Source organism: Melozone crissalis, unplaced genomic scaffold, assembly GCF_028551555.1.
Source record: "Melozone crissalis strain CALT ecotype California unplaced genomic scaffold, PUWL_Pcris_2 ptg000002l_1, whole genome shotgun sequence".
In the NCBI taxonomy this organism is placed as follows: Eukaryota; Metazoa; Chordata; class Aves; order Passeriformes; family Passerellidae; genus Melozone; species Melozone crissalis.
In genome coordinates this window covers 21,445,524-21,468,687 of record NW_026535780.1, presented here as the reverse complement: position 1 = coordinate 21,468,687, position 23,164 = coordinate 21,445,524, and the positions used below count along the sequence as shown (strand labels likewise).

At 39.0% G+C, this 23,164-nt stretch overlaps 1 protein-coding gene across 1 annotated transcript in view; it reads right to left on the bottom strand.

The window, feature by feature from the left end:
• The window catches only part of CPQ (carboxypeptidase Q), a 146,707-nt gene that overhangs the window by 1,260 nt on the left and 122,283 nt on the right, over window positions 1-23,164 (bottom strand). The window lies entirely within an intron of this gene.

The following is a 23,164-nucleotide window of genomic DNA, read 5'->3' as shown; positions in this document are numbered from 1 at the left end:
GATTATTACCCTGGCTATTCTCTGCTCCAGTACCCACTGACCCTCTCTAACCCCCTATTCCCTTGAATTTCCTTCTTTCCCAGCTCATTACCTCTGCCTCTCCTCCAATTTTATCAGCCTCCTTCAGCTTTGTTGTAATGTCAACAACCATTCCATCATTAACAGAATTCCACATCAAATTTTGATATTAAGTAAATTTAATATTTTTCCCCCACCACACTCACTCACTGCTTGCAATTCCTTTGCACTGATTCCTTTGTCCTGCTCCCTGACCAGGGCTAGGAGGTGCACAGCTCCCAGGGAAGGACTCAGCACAAGACTCACTCCTTTCTTGGTCTACAAACCCAGAGAACTGTGTGAATTCACAAGTGAGAGCTATGGGCTCCAGGCAGAAACACAGACTGAGGATACTCCTTCCATACCAAGTAAGAAGGAAAAAAACCCAGGACTGTTTGACTATAAAGATGAAGTACATAAATTATTGATATATTTATTTACATGCAGTGGAAAGCAGTATCAGATGAGGAAGGCTTTGATAAACTCATGTGTGCTTGCAAGACTTACTGTTATGATTTTTCTTGGTTTTCCTGAGATGCCTGAAGCCTTTGAAGAGAATGAAAGCAAAATTTCCCACAGCATAACTGCACATTCCTGTAATACATATTTTTTGATCACTCAAACAATCATTCAGAGAGCCCAGCTCTCCCTGTGGGTAACAGGCAGGTTTGTCTTGCTGTAATGGGGACTGACTTGGATGGCTCAGTTCACTGCTATTTTAGAGAGAAGGAATAGAAAGTTAATGCATTTTAATTCCACCCAAGGTGAAGATCCCTTCACAAGAAGGATGATAAGCAGAAAGACCAAATGCTACAGCATAAGGTTATACAGTATTGTGATTGATTTCATTTTAAGAAGCTCTTCTTCATCTTAAATGACCTCTTTGTTCCTGATGTGAAGTATTGCAATCCCACACAAGTCACTGGGTAGGTTACAGGTGCTGAATTATGTTCTAATAATTTTAGCATTAAATTTATGTCGAGTCACAGTCACTTTTACAATTTTCTTCTGAATCCTTTTAAATATATGCAATCATGAAAGGATTGAACAATGGTAAATTCTTTAACCAATGGACTTCTGCACTACAGACATATTACAAGTTAAACTGTTGAGGCAACCCCATTACTGTTTTTGAACACTTCTGTAAGACAAAAATTGCCCAGATTGTGTCATAGAAATTTTGCTAATCAGAGTAACTACGGATTTACAGAGTAGCACTCTATTCCTGTGAGTGGAACAAAAACAAACACCCTTTGCTTTGTCATGTTTAACTCTCTGAAACACTGGAAAAGATTTTTTTTTCTCTGAATTGATTTTATAAATCTGAAAATTACTGACTTTGACATCAAGCAATTACTGTGCAAGAAAATCAAAAGGTTCTCAAACTGGCCATGCAGTCTCTGTCATCTTGTGGGTTAGCATTGAAACCAGTGACCTGCTAACATCTTGAGAAACTAAGGAAAAACCCTAAGAAAATAATTTTATCCTCTGTAATTGGAAACTAAAGTGAAAATCCATGTTCATGGCTTTGAGCACAAGAAGAGTTTACACCTGAGGGCCTCACGCAAACCTCTGGACATGAAGCACTCTGGGGCACAAATATGACTGAAAGCAATTTTCATTGCAAGGAAGTCTCCTGCTTCAAACTTGAGGCTCCTCCATGCTGATGGCAGCTGCCTGCAGACATTTCTGCTGCCAGAGGTCACCAGGCTCAGTGAGACACTGACAGGTGCCTTTCACCAGTAAATGCATCCATGAGACCAGCCCCTGCAGATGACCATGAAGAGGGAAGTTCTGCAGGGTCCTGCACACTGAGTCATGTTGGGTTACCTCAATAAAGTCCACAGGGACCTTCAGCCTCTTTTCTAAAAATCTAACAGAGGAAGCAATGCTGTGAGCACAATTTTTGTTGTTGTTGTTTTGTTGTTGTTCTTATGTAACATTTGTCTCAGGAACAACAGTCAATAACAAATGGAGGCTTATTTTTACCAAGCTAGGAGTCAAGTAACAGAGATGAAGAGCCACAGCTCACAGACCTATAAATTATTCACCTATGTCCATGCTAGCCACCTAGAAAGGGAATGGCAAACAACCTTGAAAGAGCCCATAAGCTTTAATTAGGTACTTAAAAACTCTCAGTTGGGTGGTGTTATGAAGGTGTGTACCACATATCTAATTCTGATTTCCAGCTGGAGCCAATACTTGAACAGAAAACCAAGAGATGGGCTAGGTGCTAAGCTGTCACATTTCATGCACTTTGCTCTTTTTCCTGCATTTGCAGAGCAGCCATAAAGAAAAAAAAGGTGATGTCTGCCAAAGAACCCTCTTTAATTGTCCTTTTCCAGTCTGTTCATTTTTACAGTGATGCAAGTCACATGAGGAACACTGCTGACCAAAAATGAGATCAGTGAGAAAGTGCTTCTAGCTGGATACAATAGGTGCTGTGGCATGAAAAGAGGGAATGTTGAAAACTGCTGTCAAAAATGCCATATGTGTTACTAGAGTGCATCAAAAATACTGGAAATTAAAAACTGAAGAAAAAAAGAATTTACAGCTTCAATAAAATCATACAAAGATAATTCATAGCACCATTACAAGGTGACAGAAAACCCTCTTTAGCACAGCTTAGTTACCTGACTTAATGCATGTTACTACATCAGCAGCTATCTAGTGCCACTGGTGATCCCCCAGGGTCAAACACTGGGACAAGTTGCCCAGAAAGGCTGCAGAGCTTCCATCCTTTGAGATATTCAAAACCCAACAGAACATGGTCCTCAGCAACCTGGTACAGCTGGCCCGGCTTCAGCAGAGGAGTTGGACTAGGTGAGCTCAAGGGGTGCCTGCCAAACTCAGCCATCCTGTGGCACTCTAATCCATGGTGCCTTGGGTCTTTCAGACATCTCTTAGAATTCACATAACATTAAAAAAAAATTCTTCAATTCAAACTCACTCCTGTCTTGAACTCATTTGATGATTCTCTGCATAACCAGCTACATCATACTTGTTTTGATGCACTGCATAAGGCAGGTAAAACCAGCTGCTTTGGTCATTCATACTGACCATGTATTTTTAGTAATTAGCTATGATTACTAAATGAACTTGATGAAAATATACACATATTGTGGAATTCTGAAAAACACTCCATCCCTTCTAGCTTCTGACCTTAGCATGAAACGCCCAATGCAAGCACTCATTAGCTAATTATAAGGATATTATTTCCTTACAATGTGGTCATATCAAACACCAATTCTTCACACATTAATAAACTGACAAAGGTCTTATTGCCAGCCTAAGAAGATGAGATGCTGCTATTGATGTAAAAGGATGCATGAACCACAAAATGAATGATGGACATGTCAATGATGACCACTGCTTCTTGTCACACTCTGTAAGGCACTACTGCCTTCATAAGCACTGCTGTCAAAACTAGAATGAAACTCTATTGCCAGATATTTGAGCATTCAAATTACTGTCATTTGTGCAAAAAAAAAAAAGGACTGGAAAAGCAGATAATGATTATCAGATTACAATGGCAGTTCTCATAAAACTGTGTTCCATAAAACACAGATATCTTCAAGAGTTACTGCAGTAACTTCAAAGTAATTTTACATCTTAAAACATTTTGCATTAAACTCCTCCCTACATTTTTCTTTTCTTTTTATACCCCAAACAGCATTTAATTGCCAAAAGAAGTCAAATTTGAGTTATGGAGTCAATACATGTTTGCTACAGAGCCCTATCAATAGCTTCCCAGTTGCCTTGGCTTTCAAGTGAACTTCACAGCTATGCCATGAATCTTTCAGATACAATGGGAAAATCCCCACTGTTTCTGTAACTTCTCTTGGGTGTCCTGGGTCTTCAGTATCACAGCTAGATCTCTGGGATACTGACCTCTGCATGTATGTTGCCGTAGACAGTGAAGTTAATATGCTAATGGTTTATGAAAAAGTGTGTAACTTTTTCAGGTTTCATTTTATAGCTGTCCCTAGAGGACCTGACAGAATTGCCACTCCATTATTTTATGTGGGTGGTATATATACACCTCTCCAAAGAGAAAAGACTCCAGCTCAGAAGAACATACACTCTAAACAGACAAGAGGGACTGAGGGATGAAAGGGGCATGCAGAGATGAAACGACAGATTCATTTTCTCACAGCAGCTGAGAAAGGAATAGATGCCAGACATCTGAGCTGAGGCCAGTGTCCTGTTGAGTAAGCTGTACTACCTCCTAACAGCAAAGTTGGAAATGCCTTAACAAGGCATAATTTGATCAATGTTTCTAAAAGTTTACAAACAGAAAGGGGTTATAACATGGGCTTTGCTTGCATCTTCCAAGTACCTGTTTGAGCTTCACCTTTGTGCCAAGACAAACCTACATGCTCTCAAAGGTATTGATTGCTTCCAGTAAGATGTCAAGATATCAGATGCCTGACCTGAAACCTTATTTTTATTTCTGCAGTGATTTCCCTGGCTATAAAAGACAGATTCTTTTTATTCCATTTACTAAATACTGATTTTGTTTCCTGTTTTTTCTTTAAGAGGGAAAATGCTTTTACTTAATTTTCAAGTTTATTCTAATCTCAGACCTTTCTCATGCCAATGACACTATTCAGGAATGTACTAAAAGTCTAATGACTTAAAAATAAAGCAAATCCTGATGAAATACACGTCTTTTTCTTTTACATCAAGTTCTCAAAAATAATGAAAGAAGAGGCAAAGGGACATATCACAATCTCCTATGCAGTTAAAAACTGTACCAGGAAAGCATAAACACAGGATTTCAGAGCATTCTATTCCTCGCACACATTAATAGAATCAATAGCCTCCCTTCTCATAGCTGGAGCATTTCTGTCTCACACATTTTGAAAGGTCAAAACTTCAGGGCAGAAGTAAGAAGACACATGGCTTTTTCTTCAAAGGAGATGTGCCAAAGACCTACAAAAGGAAAAACTGATGAAAGAAAGAAACAGGAACACAATTTCTTATTTTATTTTTGTTTTGTGCCTTTCTAAAGCCCAACAGGTCACAAATCTCAAGTGGTTAAGGAGTAAATCTGCTGCAATGGTAGCTGTGTTTAGGATGAGCTGGCAGGAATGCTCCATAGGTACCTCAACATCTCTTCTGCTTCAAGCCCTGTAGAATGCTTGACTGCTTGTTTTAGGTGTTGGACAGATGTTTTGTGTGCTGTCCCTGCCTAACCCCAGTCTGCAGAACCACTACTGTAATGAAAACCCAATTACTGTGGGCATCTCTTGCATGTATTTTGGTGGCCATATGAACCTCCTCCTTTGTGGGATAACCTGTAGCTGACAGCTGGCTTTAATGCCAATTATTCCCATATCCATTTTCCAGCTAAGCAGAGGCAATGGAGAATGCTAATGCTGTTTAGTGGGGCACTGACAGCATTAGTTTTCTTGTCACTTAGTCTCAAATGATGAAATTATAGGCTAAGTTGCTTGAGTTTCATGGCTACTGACACTGAAATAGTTTCCAGTACAGAGCTTACAAATGACATCAGAAGCCCTGCTGTTTCACCTCCTGAGCCACTCTCTCAAAAGTCTTTAAAATTCATGATTCAAACAACAAGACACAGGGAAAGCTTTCAGGAGGTTGTTTCAGTGACTAATTAAATGAGACTACAGTATAAGGGAGACAATATGAAGTTTGCATTACTTCTTGTTTTGCTTAATGCATTTCAGAATGAGCCCTGTGGATACACTAAACGGACTAAATTACAGCTCAGGATTATCACAGTTACTTTTGCAATGCATTAACCTTTCACTTATTGCATCAGAGGACCAGTGTCAGCAGGGGATCCAACCTAAACTTGCATGAAATGCTGTGAAATGATGTGCCAGGGAAGGAAGCAGTTCTACTTCACAGAGCACAGGCTGGCTAGAGTCTAAAATAATATCCTAAACAGCCCTTGACTGGGAAAAACTCCACAAAACCCCAGATAAACCTTCAACAGTAAAAAGCACTGGAAGTTCTTCCTCCATTCATCCAACCTCTGTCTTAAATTGTCAAGGTTCTTTTTTTAATAAAAAAGAGAAGAGGGTAAGTCTCCCTAGCTGGTGCTGCCTGAACCCACTTGCAGGTTCACTCTCTGGGATAGAGAGATCCTCCACAGGCCCACTCATCACTAATTCCTGAACCTCTTTACAGTTCTGCCCACAGCTCTGTGGCAATGCATGGTGTGCCTGAGCATGTCCTGTGGGCTCAGTACAGTTCTCACTTTGTGAGCTGTAGGAGCAGCATCCTCCATTTTTTCATTCAGCTTCCTACCACTGGTGGCTTAATACAGTTTAATCACACCTAACTTAGCTTCTTTTTCCCAAGCTGAATAATCCTCCTCTTGCAAAAATTATTCAGTATCTCTTCAGGCTTCTGGTGATTCTTCTTCTCCATTTCCTAAGGGAAAGGGAGTTTCACCCAATGTGTTTCACTGTTCCTGAGATGAGAAGCCCAGCACTGCCTGCAAACAGCAGCACATGAATGGACTCGTGATGTGACTACAGCACACCACAACATAATCTCCTTTCTGCTTTTTCTCTCTTCCTTCCTTCCTCAGCTGCATGAAACAGTGTTTTTTACCTTCCCTGGGTATTGACTTGACAACTTCACACAATTATCCACAGTGATTGCCCAGATCATTCTTCTTGAAGATAACATGGATCCTGTTGCTCTGTATCCATAGTTCCTATACTGCATCACTCCGCATTTATTGACACAAAAATGTCACTGCTTGTTGTACTCTTTATATATTTTCTATTATAACATTACTGTCACATTCTCACAGTCAGCTTTAGTTTTGACATCAAATATTTGAAGCAAACTTTGCCAACTTGCTATCCTTGCTGTTCACTCCCTTTGCAGCTATCATGGAGTTTTGTGAACATCCAAAGTGTCAAAGAAAGGTGACTGGGTAGCCTAATAAAGACTTTTTCCATTAAGAAGACTGACAATTTATTTCTACCTTTTTAAAATCAGGTATTTACCACAAAGGAGGAAAATACCTCTCACCTCACAGCACCTTCTTCCTCTATAGTCTTTGACCCAGGGGCTTTTGAAGACTCAGCTATCCTTCACTGACCAGATCCAGCTACAGAAATGGTTACAAACTCTTCTGAAAATGCCTTGCTAGACTGGTGAGACATGACATCTTTCTTCCAAAGCAACATGGACTCTTAAATAACTTTTTGTGTTCTGGCTCTGTGACTAACCTGGCTAACTAAAACACAGATCCCTAATTAGGGGATCCCCTACTTAGAGCATATAAATTTAGAAGGATTATGTACCTGTATTATATGCCTGTTTATGTTTGTAGATTTTGTGTATATTTTAACATAATTTACTTAATTTGTGATTTCTTTAAAATTATGTATATACCTACATATGTTATGCAGAGACTACTTAAAAAGTTAAAAGTTGTAAAAGTGATTGTTGGATTTATAAATCCCTTATCTTTTGCATTCTCTTTTAGACACTGTAAGTGGAATGAAAGTCATTGCAAAATCAGCAGTTTCTCTAATTTAGAATTCTTTTTCATGTGTTTGTTTATGTCTCATCTCAGTAAAGCAGTTAAATACTGAGTTGAGCATGTGATTTATTTTAATGCCATTAAGCTTTAAATGTCACACAAAAGGGTCAAGTGAATATTGGGACCCATTTGAACCATCTTTTCCTGACCAAATGCATTTCTGTGTTTCTATACTCTCTGTATAACTGCACCATGTAGCTGACATTATAGGGTTGCTTAGAAACCCAAATTATTGAAGTGCTTTCTTCAATGTTCTCTGCTAGCCAAAGAGTTTCCTGCTAATACCCAGGGCTAGACCCTTACTCCACCCTGTTCCAACAACTTCCAAAGTCACCCCAGAAATGCTGTGGAAAGAAACACCCTCTAGACTGTTTAGAAGTCACATGTGGGGAGAGAGAAATATGAAAATGACCCATTTGTTAAGATTTTGAGTAGCCTTTCTATTTGCAGTAATTGTCTGCATTCATTTGCATTTTCAATCCATTCAAGAAGCTTCCTTTAATTTTACAAGAAATTGAGCTATTTTGTTAGCCAAACTCACAAACAGTTTAAAGCAAGCCTTTAGGCCTGCTCTTCTAGAGGATGCTGGAGACAGAGAGGAAACACACAGGTTCTCATTTGCTGTAGCCTTCCCTCCTCCATATGATTACAGCTGGAGGTTTAATCACAAAGTTCCTGCAGGAGCCTTCCCACCAAGTAGTCCACTACTGGAAATGCCAATGGCCATAGGACCCAACTAAGCAGAGCTCCTTTCTGCCCAGATGGTGGTGAAAGAGCCAGTTAATGAGCATTCTGGTGCTTAACTAGTTATGAAAAATAATCCCAAACTCCCAAATCAGTCACCTAATTAAAGTAAAACACATCCTAAGCACACTACAAGTCTATTGTATTTTATATCACAGAAACCAAAACTGCATTTATTCAACCACACCCACAAGATGAGCATGGTTTTACTGTCTCTATTGTTACACCCCACTGAGACTATCAAACTCTTCAAGTTCATGGTGGATTTCAGATGTAGGACCATTATACAAAGCTGGAAGAATATACTATGCCTACAACAAAGAAATATCTTTTAAAATATCTGTGGTTACTTGAGTAATTCCTACCTGAGTTTTAAACCAGTAAGTTATTTCATAACACGTTAGATGTTCCAGATATTGTTGATGAATTATCTTTTGCGTTTGATCTCCAAACCAGTGTATATTTAGCTAGTTCATTAATAACAGAAATGTCGAGAAAGTTCTTGAAACAAAGTTCAAAGCTTATTGCAAGGTTCAGGACTATTCAAATGTGGGAATTTTCAGTCTTTCGGGTTGGGGTTCTGAGAGCCACAAAGCCTGCAGGTGCAGGGACAATTTCTGGGGTTGCAAAAGGCATGTGAAATGGAGAAGAGCACTGCACTACCACTGCTCCCTTCACACCTTTCTCAGCTGGCCCACCTATAGTGCAGAGCACCCAAGCTGCAGGCGACCATTGGGATAAGGGTTCAGAGAACCCCAAAACCTTTCTGCTCTAGCCTAAAATCATGTTATCCAGTGGGTGATGAACACAAAGTAGCAGGAATGAATATTTATTAAATTTTTTAAGCAACAGATTGAATATTTTTATCAGCAAAACTACAAAAGAAAACACACTCAAAAAAAAAAAATTAGGGTACAGTGAAGACACCTGCTGCAACATTGTTCTTCCCAATCACAGAATCTCTGTTTTAATGTTCCATGAAATTACATGGGGCTTCATTAGGAAAAGAAAGGGGAAATTAAAGAATTTCTGTCCTTTAGAGTAAGGAAGTAGAGAAATTCCTCACACCTAATCTGACTTGGCAGTGTATCACCCCTTGTACATGGGCTCTGGCTAATCCACAGAGCAGAACTAATCCTAGAAGAAGACAAAGCAAATAAAGCAACGACCCTAACTAGCACAACTCTTCCAGCCTGTAAATTTGAGTTGCTGTGATAGCTATTGTGCCACAGAGCAAATGTGCTTGTCATAATGCTAATATATGAAGAGGAAAAAAAAAGCATATAAGCTCAGGAAGAACACTAAGAGAAGCTGACAATTAATTTCAACTTGAAAGTTTAACCTGTTTGCTTTCACTGAAAGATCCTCAGTCACATCAATAAGTGCAAACAGCATTTGCACAGGCTTACTGCATTCTATGCTTTACTATGCTGTTTTCTTATTAGGTTGGGCTTTAATTTGGTTTTGCTCAAATTAAACCTATATGGTTGAAGGCTTGATTTAAAACATGGAAAGCAAGGACTGACTGGTGAAAGTGTACAGAAACAGAACAAGGCATTAGTGAGTGCAGCTGCCATGAGTGCCAAGCTGCTGAGTACAGCTTTGAAAATCCTCCTCCAGAACCAATATGATTATCTCCATCACAATCATAATTTTGCAGAAATCAAGGACCAATGTATATTTTTTCTCCATTTGTTAATAAAAACTTGAAAAGGCCTGTTTAAAATTATATACTTTTACAGAAATTTTTAAGGAACTCCAAAAGACACCATGTTTTACGTATAATGCAACAAATGCAGATAATTTGATAACAGTAACCAAACTCTACACACTAAAAAGAAAATACACCTCTATTAGTTTAAATGCTACCCACCATCCTTCTGATATATTGTGTCCATACTACAACTAAAAGCAATATGTACAGCTGTATAAATGGAAGTAATTTCAATTTGGATTTAGTTAAAGAAATCAAGCACAAGCACACTCTTCTAAACTTGTTTATGTTGCCACATTCAGATACCACCTACAGACTAATGCAAAGGGACAAAAAGACCCAGTGATGATGATGGTTAGCAGCCCAAAGCAAGATTATTATCAATGATTAGAATTATTTTAATAGAGAGAAGCTAGAATTCAATACATTCATTAAAAAAACCCCTTAATCTCTGCATTGCTATGCTGGCCATCCACAGGAGAAACACATGCTCCCCAAATGCAAGTTTTCATCACCAGAATACCATTAGACTATTGGTTCCTTTCAAATAGATAAATTGAAGGCTCTTTTTACAGAGAAGATACATAAAAATAAATATTAACATCTATATACATATATATCTACTAACCTACGCATAATTAAAAACCTTTCAGGAGCCAAATGCACACTTGCAAAAAAGAATGGCATGCTATAGATTCAAAGGGCTGCAACAAATACTCAGTAAAACTGGGATTATAAACCTTACCTAAAAATAAGCTGAATGAAAATTTTTTACACTCTGGCCAATATTTATTTTACATTGACATCCTCCCTTTACTTTTACATCCTCACTTTAAAGCTAACAGGCATCTGATAGTTAAAAAAAAAAAGGATGATTTTTCTTGCTTTAAGACCCATCATTGCAAAATAATTGTGCATGCTTATTGGTTGAATAGTTTCCATTTCTCACTCCTAAAAGAGAAAGAAAAAAAGAAGAAAAACTGGTAAGTCTCATTATTCCTGGGTAGCCTAACCTTAGCCTTAGCTATTATCAGATTTGTCAGAAAAGGCAAAGAAAAAGCACAACCTTTTTGGAAATGCAGCCACTGAAATTAGAAAGCATTGAGTGAAGAAGAGAATATTTCCCCTGTCACATATTCATTTCAGGGTCAAAAAGCACACAAGTGAGATTTTAAATGAGTAACTCATTCCAGGTGAGTACAGTCAAGCTGTTTCCAGGCTGCCATTGCATCCTACCACTGCCAGCAGGGCTCACTCCTGTGGCTCCAAAGGTGGCTCTAGGTTTGGAAAAATAGGGTGTAGTAGAGAAGACAACAATAACCACTTAATAATTAGATTCTTGTGCTGTGTATCGAGAGCCCAAGGCTTTTGTGGAATTAGATGAGGCACCCAGAGTGTTTTTACCACTGTCTATTGTAGTAAATGGAGTGCCAAACATTCACTCCTTGAAACAGTAGAAGAGCAAACACACTTTTCCCTATCTCAATGAATTTAAAACACAGTGCAAATCAAAAGAAAAAGTGAATCATCTGAAAAAAGGCAGCAAAAGGCAAGGAATAATGCTATTCCTCATGGGGACACGTATTCAACACTTACAATTTTTTTTTTTCTGCAAAAATGATGCTCTACACCTAAAACTGGGGGAAAGATGTTCTTGCTCAGGTAAATGTAATGAGGGCTGGAGCCAAGGGCCAAACCACAACTCCCAGAGCTCAGGGAGGTGAAACCAAAATGGATCTAGCTGGGGAGGATTGACACAAGCCATGGGCAAAGCAGTGATCCTGCCCATTCCCACAGATGCAGGAGAGCTCAGCAGGCAGGAGCTCTCATACCTGTTAAATTATTACAGTGTTTCTTAGCACTCTTAGCTCAGGCTCCAGGAACCACAGGCAGTCCCTTCCCTCTTGCTCTCTAATTAGAAACCTGAAGTCACTGCTCGGGCTAAGGAACAATGAAATTGTCATTGGGTTGAGTATTCTGAGTGAAAAAGTTTTTAATCAGAGATAATGCTCTCAAAAACAGAGGACTATGTCTCAAAAGCATTATACCCTTAAATTTCCTGGCAGCTGTTTGTCTGACTGAAAAAGAGAAGCTGCATGGAAAAGATACAGAAAGCAAACGACATTTTTAACTGTGTGATGATTCCTTCTTTCCCTGAAGCATCCTGAAATAAAAGACATAAATGCTGAGCACTTGGAGGCTTCAACAGCATCCAGTGCTTGTGATTTAATGATGACTGCACAAGAACATCTGCCCTAAAATCTAGCCAGCAGTGTTGGTGGACAAGAAAAGTACCTACAGTAATTAGGAACTCTAGGAAGAAGCAGGCAGACTAATTAAGTTTTCTCAATGCTTCCCATTTAGCATATCTTAGGGATTTAAAATTAAAGATGTGTATAATTCGGGCTGTTTTCAAGATTGAGATGTTTAAAACTTGTTGATTAGTTTTAGCTGCACAATTAAATCTTTCTCTTAGTTGAAGTCAGAAGGGCTAAAATTGTTCAGGCCAAGAAAACAAGCTGCTGCAGTAGGATATTGGAACCCTGACAGGATCAGCCTGTGATCCCCACGCTGCAACTCAGCAAGAGGCTGAGAGCTGCCCTGTCCAACCCGATCTCTTTCATGGCTTTGGCGGTTCCAAGCTCAAGAGAAATGGCAGCTGGAGCACTAATACCAATTTCAAGGCTGGCAGTGGCAATTCTGTGCAATATCTTAGGAACCTCCCTAGTCCTTCTGCATGGGGACAAAGCCCACCTCAAAAACTAATCAAGGTTTTGCCAAAACAAGGGATTTTGGCTGTTAGTGATCATCTATTTGTGCAACCTTTGAACAGTGACAACAAAATGAAGGCCCAGCACTGACTGTGTGAGTGCACAGAGCAGCCCACAAGACTGTGCCTCTTTCTCCAGTGGCTGCTATGGATGCAATGGCCTGGGTCAGGCTGCAAGATGCACCAGCCAATGCCTGGGTGCAATAAAAATCACCATCACAACTGCCCAGCCTTCAGCAGTATTTGTCTACAGACTTCCTTCAGTGACACCTGTAGCACACACAACAGCCCTTAATTCCTGCTCTGCAATATAAACGAAAACACAATTGGTTAACAACTGCCTTTTATTATTTTTTAAAATATGTTTCAAACCCATATAGCTTATTTCAGAGTCTGTGTAATTTGGAAATGAAGGGCTGCTGCTGCAATGTATTATCTGCCCATAGATTCAGTTAGCACTTTTAAAGCACAGAACAGAAATCATGCACAAGGAGTCAGTAACTGGTATCATTAACACTTCCTGCTTGTCTCTGGCTTAAATCTGAAAATCATCTAAAAGATGCTTTTGTTTAAGAGTAGTTATCCTACAAAGCTGAAAGTCCAAAACCTTCCACAGCTCTACACCTGTCACTTCACTTTCCCTCTTATCCTTTTCCTTTCCCATCTGCCATACACTACCTTTCTGCTTAAGCCAATCAGGAAGCTGCAGGTGCCTCTCTGCAGCACAAGAACATTGGATTTACATTATATAAAGGCTCAAAGGAAAGACTTAATCATAATTTACATGTAACTCTTTAACTAATTCATCTAACACTTTAACTAACTCACAGAACATTCCTGCATCTAAAAGGGTACTGACTGTAACATCTATTGCCAGCCTGGTACCCAATTACTTAGCAGTGCTTAGTCTACAGCACTACACAGAACAGAAAACCAGATGAACTGGGGAAAACCTCAAAGACTCAGTCAGCCTATTTCCCTCTCTCTGGTAGAAGCCAGTGTTTTGAGAAAAAATGGGAGAAAGGGTCTCGTCCTTCAGCACACCTGTCCAGCCATCAACAGATTAAGGACTTTCTGATAAGAGCTTGCCTTCATATCTCTGTGGTGGACAGCCTTTGCCAGACCTTTCTCCCATGCACTATTCCATCCTTGTTAAACGTGTGTTTGATCTTGGTCTTCAAAACATCTTGTGATGATATCTCCATTCAATTATATCCTGTCCAGAGAAGTGTGTCTTAAAGCTGGTTAATGCTGATGCTCTGATCCTCTGGTTACATTACAAAAGGTGAATAATTACTCTCCATCATATAACAGTGCTGCTTACATATATCCCTCATGTAGTTTTTTTTTTTTTTTCCCCAGAGATTATAATAATTTAGTTGGTGGATTTTACTTTAAATTAAGTGGTCAATCTGATAAAACCTGGGAGTAGCCTGGTTCGTCTCTGCATCACAGTCCAGACAGCAGCTTGTATAGGATAAAGATGGGTTTCCTTTGGTCAAACTAATAATTTGTAACCCATATTATCTTGTTGCAGTGATACATGATGCAAAACCTGCAGCTTCCTGGAATCCATAGGAGAGGCAGACCATGAAAAGCAGAAGTAGGAAACACTGGGCTTTCCATTTTGCAGCAAATGACACAATTCTGCTTTTCTCTTTTCTCAAGTCAAATGAAAAAAGGCACACAAAACTTTTCTCATAAGGTAAAATACACCAGCAAAACCAAATACTCAAATCAAGTGTATTTTCTTGACTCAATACATACATGAAATAAAATCTTAAAAAATTAATATTTATCATCACTCTATATTTTATCTAAATGCTTATTCTTAGTGAAATATTCACAATTCTGTTATTCTCTATTCTAATTTCATCAAAATAGATCTTGTTTATATAAATAAACACATCTCAGTATCTTTTTTCTTGAACAAAAAAGCTAATCTACTGAGAGAAACTACTTCTGCAATGCATTCTAGCTATGAAGAAGCCCCAAAACATACACCTAGGATCAATGCCTTTAATGTCAGGCACCCAAAGCACTATCTCCAGATGTTACCAGAATATAGGATGGTCCAGAACCTTGGTGTACATAACAGCTCCCTTTGAGCTAACTTTCTGATCCTATAAAATATGTATAGAAGTTCCAAGTTATGTTAATCACTAAGGACCCCAGAAGTGAAAAAGGAAATTATGTATACTGCAAGGTTGATCCAAATGGCATGAAAAATATACTCAGAGAGTAAAACATGGAAGGATCTTTAGATTGGGGCATCATATGGGTCTGAGACTATTTTCTATTTTCATTATAGACCAAAGCAATGGAGTAGAGTCTTCCTTCACTATGAGATGGCACAAATCAGGGACATTTGGCAGGGGCACTGAGAGCATGATGAGAATTTGTTATGTGATGTTTAACAATGAGATACTTGAAAAGACAACTCAGGATAATGATCAAGAGGTGCAAGCATTAACTACTACACCAAGGAAAAAATCAACTTCACATAAAAACCTGCTGCAATTGGAAATAAATAACCATGTCTTTGGGTTCACAATTAAAAGAAATGAGAGTTAAAGCTCCTAAATTGTAGCAGGAATAGGGTAGATAGGAGAAAAACCTTAAGCACTAAGAATAGCACTGGGACAGGCCATCTGGTCTATAATGTTTCCATTACAGTAAGTCTTCAAGTTCAGCTTAAACAAATGTGAAAGAAATGACAGGGACATTGGCAAAACCATGCTGGAATCAAGAATACTTAGAGGTTCTGTAGAAACCTCCTTGCCAGCTCTGTGGTTCTTTGAAATCTCATCTGTTTGTGTGGCTTTCTGAAATAGCTGCTGAACAGACTGGAGATCCTCTTTTTCTGGCAATTGGCTTGACCCATGGCTCCAGCCAAGTTTGGCCTGTGAGTCAGAAGGAAATTCAGGATCACCACTCCAAGTGAACCCTGCAAAGAGCAAGCAGACACCAGATTTCTGGAGTAACCTTGTTCTATTTCATGAACAAGAGCTTTACATCAGAAAAATGTCCCACTCCAAAATATTTCCCATGAACCGCAATTCATATGTGTGTGGAAAACAGTGATAAAAGTTATTCCTCTAAGAGTTACTCATTTAAGGAATGTAAGGCAATAAAAATCTTGAAAATCACTTTTGTGACTTCACCAGTGACAGCTTTGTTTTTTGTTTCTTCACATAGCTCTGACCAGAGATGGACAACGGAGCACTTTCCTTTCTCAGCCATCAACTCCCATCAACTCCCATTGTGCTTTGGTTGTTGTTGCTAGGGGCTTGGATTTGCGGGGAAACAGGCAGGCAATCAAGACAACCCTTGTTTAGGTAAAACCACCCTGCTTTAGAATTCTTCATAATAATCTTTGTCCTCAGAGAATTTAACTTTTTCTGTCTCCTATCTCTAATTAACAACTCTAAGTTGTTTTCAGTATTTTTCATGAGGTGAGGCGCTTGTGTACATCCCCAAAGGAATTTGGGATAGCTGTAAAATGCCAATGCTCTAAACTCCCATGTCTTGCTTGTAGGACAGAGTATCTATCCATTGAGAAACCAAGCTGCTCAGCTTCTTTCTCCTCCACAATGCCACATTAATGGTTTTCAACTGCTTCCAATTTTAAATCCATAATCATTTTCTAACACACAGACTATCCCAACTGACAACAAGTGGATAATCAAGTCCACTGACAACAAACTTGTGCTCCTAGCAGGAGATGAGGTTGTACATTTTTAGGAGTAATCCACAATCTCTTAGGAGTCTGGAGAGTAGAGTCTGAAAATCCCTATCTTTCTTTAGTTCAGCTTTCTTTAAAAAGACCAGCAACAACTACAGAAATTCTTCTTTCTCAGAGGGTCATTGCTTGTGTTTAACATAATTGATAGAACTGAACTGCAAAAGGAAAAGTGCCTATTTTTTTTGGTTGATTTCCAAGGCCCCACATGGCAATTGAGACAGAGCTCTGTCATGGGCACTGAAAACAGTTGAGAGCTGTGAACAGACTCACCTTGATGTATAGTAAATCTTAATTAGGTTTCCTGCCTCTTTGGATGAGGAATTCCAATAAACTGCTTCTCTTGTTGAGATTCATGCTTTGTCCTTGCAGAGAGATTTGTTTATGTGCCCGTAAAATACATATATAGGAAGGTTATGCTTCCACCTAGGCTGCTCCTTTCTTTACACGCTACAACATTTGCTCAGGTGAAGTTCTTATGCTAAACAGCTGCAAGGTCTGATGAATCCAGCTGAAGATGAAGCAGCTTAATTAGGAATGTCATGATGACTCCTTCCTCTTTATTGCACCTTATAGACAGAAGGGAACTCACAAGCAGCCCTTGGGTAACTGCTATCATTAGGGAAACTGAGGAACTATAAAGTGTTCAGTGATTATGGCAGATGTTGTCAGAGACAGAACAGTAACCCTGTACCTTCTCTCCTATGCAGCCCATGATCCTTTCCTGAGGATTTGCCAATACAAAATACAAATGTATATTCAATTTCATTCACACTTAAGTATTTTTCTGTGGTCTGCATTGACCATGTCTGAATTGACTGAAATTGTTACATTAAAACATATATAATATCACTGGAAAGGGATTTACGGGAAAAATAAATTGGTATTCAATGAATTCTGCTCTTCAGAAATTCAATTGCACTGTAGGCCCAACCTGTAGAATGACTTTTGAAGACAAACACTTAGAAAGGTTCCAATTCTGTGGTTTATAAATGTGAACAATGTCCTGGAAAGGCTGCCACTGGAATAATTTTGAACTTGTTCTTTTGAAGAAGAGGTCTTTATAAATTATTTCTGAGTTTTGTACTCGTTCAGTTTCGACTACTATCAAAAGCATTCTTCAAAGGCCTCAGACATTTACACCTATAATGTCACCTGCAAATGAAAGTGTGTGGTGTTTGCTGCTTCAGGAAGGAAGAAGTTTTCTGATTAATATCTAAAACTCTGTCACAAAAAGTATTCAGATCCTGAATCAAAATCATACTTGGTTCAAATCTCCACTGTGCCTTGAACAGTCAGCTGAGATGTTTCTACAGCCTCCTTTCCATGTAAAACTTGTGGAACTTTGGGGAGAAAATTGCTGTTGAAGTGCTATATTATTTGCTATATTAGCCATAATAAGCAATGAAAGAATACTAAGGAAGTAATTTCTGTAGCTTAAAATTAAAAACTCTCAGGTCTCTGCATGGCAGCAGAATTGGAAAGACGGGGAAGAGGTACTGCTCATGGTACAGGAAAATTAACTCAGGGATTAGTTAGCCAAATAGGGCAAATAAAAATCAGTGTTGCTGGATGCATTGCTTGGGGGAGCTGACCAATGCCACTGGGGAGTTGCTATCTATCATACAGGAAAAGTTGTGGCAATTAGGAAAAGACCCCAATGATTGAAAAAAGGCAAATGTTATTCCTGTTGTAAAATCTAAAGCAGCAGGATTCAGAAGCATGTCTAGAGCCAGCCACTAAGTTGATTGGAGGGATGGAGCACCTCTCCTGCAAGGAAAGGCTGAAAGACTGGGATTGTTCAGCCTGGAAAAGAGGAACCTTTGGGTGACATAATTGTGGCCTTACAGTACCTGAAGGTAGCCTACAAGAAAGATGGAGTGGTACTTTCTACTAGAGTATGTAGTGACAGGACAAGGGAGAACAGATTCAAACTGAAAAAGAGTAAGTTTAGACTAGATGTTAGGAAGAAATTCTTTACTGTGAGGTCGTGAGGCACTGACAGAGGCTGCCAGAGAAGTTGTGGGTGTCCCCATCCCTGGAAGTGTTCAAGAGCTCTGAGCAACCTGACCTAGTGAGAAGTGTCCCTGGCCACAGTGCAAGGGTTGAAACCTGATGATCTTTAAGGTCCCTTTGAACACAAACCAGTCTATAATCCTGTGATGATTCTATGAACTATAAACTAGAAAAACTCAGTCCCCAGGAAAATTATGGACTGGAGGAATGGAATAAAAGTGGATGGAAAACAGCCTGGATGGCTGGGCCCAGAGGGTCACCATCAACAGTTTGAGGTGGCTGGTTATGAGCAGTGTGATGCCCAGGGGTCCCTGCCAGGTCAGCACCCTTTGCATCCTCAGCAATGATCCAGATGACAGGGGTGGCCTCTGTCTTCCTAAAATCTGTGAAAGGAGCAGCTCTGTATGCTGGAAGGCAGAGCTGCTGTTCAGAGAGCTCAAAATCCAGAAGTGGCCTGACTTCTGGATTTCAGAAAACTCATCAAAGACAAAACCAAACCTGTATTAACCCATGGCCACAGAAATGGTGGGAGGTGCACCTGCAGTTCTGCACAACAGGAACTGCTGTGCAAGGGGCACCATCAAAACCTTGTGCCAATGAGGTAATGTAGGGGCCTCTTTGGAAATAGGGCAGCCAACAGGTCCAAGGAAGTGATATTTTCTAAATATTACACAATTTGTGACTCCGGAGCAAGAAAGGTGTGAACAAATTGGCCAGAGGAGACATAATCATGCTGGCTGATCAGCCTGTTCTCATAATTCTTTATCAATCCAATATAGCAATTACATCAGCTGTGTTCTGCTCTAGTTTTAAACTTGACTCCAAACCAACAGAAACTCTAAATAGTTGAGGATGAAGCAAGCCCTGAAGAATCCTGTTAGAAATGCTCATCATATGACTTCATATAGGAAAGCACTTGGAGAGTTGCAAGCCAGACCTTAATACATTTCACCTCTGTCCCTCCCAACCAGAGTAGTATACATGTGGTCTTCCTGGAATGCTACTGAATGCTTTATTTTTATTCAGCTTTTAATACTGATGCCATTACAATTTGTTTTCCAGGAATGAAATCTATGAATACACAGATATTTCTGCTGTTGTTACTAACAACCATTCTAGGTCATTATATGTTTGGTGAGAAATCTCACCTTTCCATACCATCAATGTGTCTTATTTTTCATACAGTGAAATTTCTAAAGGTAAAAAAATAAATAAAATCTGGAGAGGATCTTATTTTACTTCCTCACTTTTTTCCATTGGCAAACATCTCCAAATTCCTTACAGAACTCTGACTAAACTCTTTTTTTATTATTATGTTTTCTTTCTGTTTCCTTAATTATTTGCATAAACTTCACTGAAGCCAAGGACAGTTCTAGGAATAAGGCTTGACTAACTTGTACTTCCGAAATGCCCATTTAACATGTTAACACTGAGCTCTGTGTGCTAATGTAGAACACTTGTTTTTTAGGATCAACAAATGGCAAATACTTACATCTGAAAAACAGTATTCCCACCCACAGAAACAGAATTCAGCTTTCCTAAGCAGCAAACAATAGAGAATTAAGATGTCTCTCAGAGACACAGCCAGAATAAAAACAACCACACCCCACATCCGAATGAGATCCTCAGCTGGATACTTTCAGTGTTTCTTTTCCGAGACAAAGAATATTCTGATACTAAAAAGGTGAGCTGGAGAAGCAAATTTATTGAAGTTTTTTGAGATGTTTAGGAATTGTATATGCTTCCAGGAAGCACCTATTTATTAAAAGGGTCACTTATGACAATCAATCTTACGTAAGTTTTTGAAGAATAAGCATCTAAAAGGAAAGAAGAAGTATAAACTTAGTGATATTCAAAGGAAGAAGAGTGACAAAATAAGAGAAAGAAGTCCACCAGCCAAAAAGTGCAAGAACCATTACAATTTATGATTTTACTTTAAACAGCCCAATTTAAACTTTCATTACTAGATTAAAGAGCTTAAATAATATTAGCACTGGGTTGAAAGCACTGGAACAGTTTTACTTCTAGGATCCTAAAAGACTGTCAGAATGTCAGTGTTTCAAACTAATTTATTGTAATATTAGTACAAAATTATTTTAAAGCTGTTTTGCCTCAGTTTATTAAAAAACAAATTTTAAGAGCCATGGAATACCAGCTACTTCACCCATGTGCTGTAATTCTTTACTTGTGACCACCAAGAAAACTTTGCCAAATAAAATGCATCACAAATACCAAAAAGAATACCTAGAAATAAAATAAGAAATCAGCAATGTGTTTACAAGTTCAGCATTTTGCAAATATTTTTGGTTTCACAGTTCAAATTTCCTCTGGGATCGGCAAGTTAATGATAGTTCTATTTTTGTAACCGTAATTAGAATTATCTAAATGTTGTACAAATGAAACACAAGAGTTTATGATATTAAAAAATCTACTCTGAAATGGGTGAGGCTTAAATAAGAAAGAAGCATTTCATTATGAAAATCCTTGTAATATTTACTGGCAAATTCACAGATATTTTAAGGCCAGAAAAGGCCATTACCATCACACCTTCTGAGTAACACATGGCAGAGAATTTCATCTTCTATCTACTGCATCAAGCCCATCCCTCCTGCATGAATTACCCTGAACTTTTTGAAGGACACCTAAGTCATCTTTTGCACATTCAAAATGACAGAGAATTCACCAAGTCTGCAATGTTCTTCTGGAGCTCACTAACGGTATTGGAAGAAGGGGTTTGCTTTCATCCACTTTAACTTTGTTTAGACTCAAACAGCCTGAATTGCTAATGAGAAATATAATACAAAAGCCCTCTTAAAACTACCAGGAAAATTTGTATTCAGGCACTGTGCCTAATTGCCCAACTCCATCCCTCTCTCCAACAGTATTATCCCAGATGCATTTTTGCATGGGGGATAGTGTCTAGTCTATGTGAAACAAAAATACCCTTGCAAATCTGATGCTTCCTGTTAATGATTAGAAGTAGACAATACTCCATTGTGCCAAAACAAGACTAAACCAAGCAAAGGCGGAAGGAATTGTATGTAAAGTATTGTCAAATTTGTCTGGTAGTCTAAGAGCACAACTTATAAGAACATGTCATAAGTTACAGGCTATTCCTTTCATTAAATGATTATTCTCAAAGACTTTATTAAAAACAGAGAAGGTCATATGAAAGGCTAATATGACTGAGATACTATATTAAACTATGTGCCTTTTAAGGAATTGACCTTTGTAAAAAGTTGCAACATATTAAATTTATTTAATTACTCCAGAGTAATTTCTAATTTCAAAAGCCCATTTTATTGGAACAATGATAAATTAGAGAATAGATGAATTATTTTACAGATTAATACACACAGTTCTTTCTGCAATCAAGATTTTAAATGGGTCTAATAGCCTTAGCACTAACAGTAGGTTCCTCAAGTGCCAAGCAATTATAATTGCTCTCTTAGCATACTGGTTTAATTTAATACCACCCAAGTTGCAAATGATTTGGCTTTTGCAGTGGAACACACTCATTCACCACGATGATAAATATGAATTGATGAATGATAAAATAAGATACTTAAAAGGAAAAGAGTGCCCCAGAAAAAGCAATACCATATTGCTAAGTATGAGACAACAGTTCTGGTATATCTCAGACTTACTGAGATCAAGACTGAGGCAAGACATGCATGCACATCATAACTCCTTTAGCCCTCATTTCCACATGCAAACAGTAGTTTGTGTTGGCGCTGGGCTCAACAGATGTCCAGAGCAGCGGGAACTCAGCCAATATAAAAATGTTGCACCTATGGAGTACCTAAAATTACCTAGGTACTTATAACAGTGTCCCTGAAGTTTAGTTCTGTGAGTAGTGTTCAGGAGTTTTGTTCAGCTTTTTGCTTTTTGCAAGAGAGGAGACATTTGCCTTGAGTTTGTCGCTTTGTCAAATACCTGGGGCCCTACATGTGATTTCCTGTGCTAAAATCTCAAATTGCAAGTGACACAAATGCCACCTAGTCAAGTGAAGAAGTTTGATGCTTCCTGTTCAGAGATTTTTTTCCTCCCTTCTCTCATCTTGTAGGAAGGTTTTGTCAAGTGCAACACCCTTTACCCCTGCAGCATCAAATCCAGGGCTTTTCAGCATTGGCTTATGAAGCCCTAGACTGTACATCTGATATTTCTTCTGGTTTTACTCTTTTTGGGAATAAAGAGAAGCTCAAAACTGGATCCAAAGAGCCTGCCCGAGCCTGTGGGCAGTACAAAACAGGTAATCTGACAGGCAGCATTTCAAGCACCACAGTGGAGAATCACTTCCAAACAGTGACACAGCCAAGAATGAACAGAGATTATTCACTCATAATTTGGGAAAGAGAGTTTGCTCACTTCTTCATGTCCAGCTGGCAACCTCAAGTCCAGGAGTTTTCCTGCTATGCTGCTCTCAGACATGTCCCTGGCTGACACTGAGCAGAGGAGCAGACTTGGCACCAGCGCGGCAGCAGGCTTGCACCTGAGTCTGGTCCTACAGGGATGATGGGGACAGGGCTAAGAGAGGGCAGCATGCTCCAGAAAAGGGGTAGATTTAACCTCTTACATAAT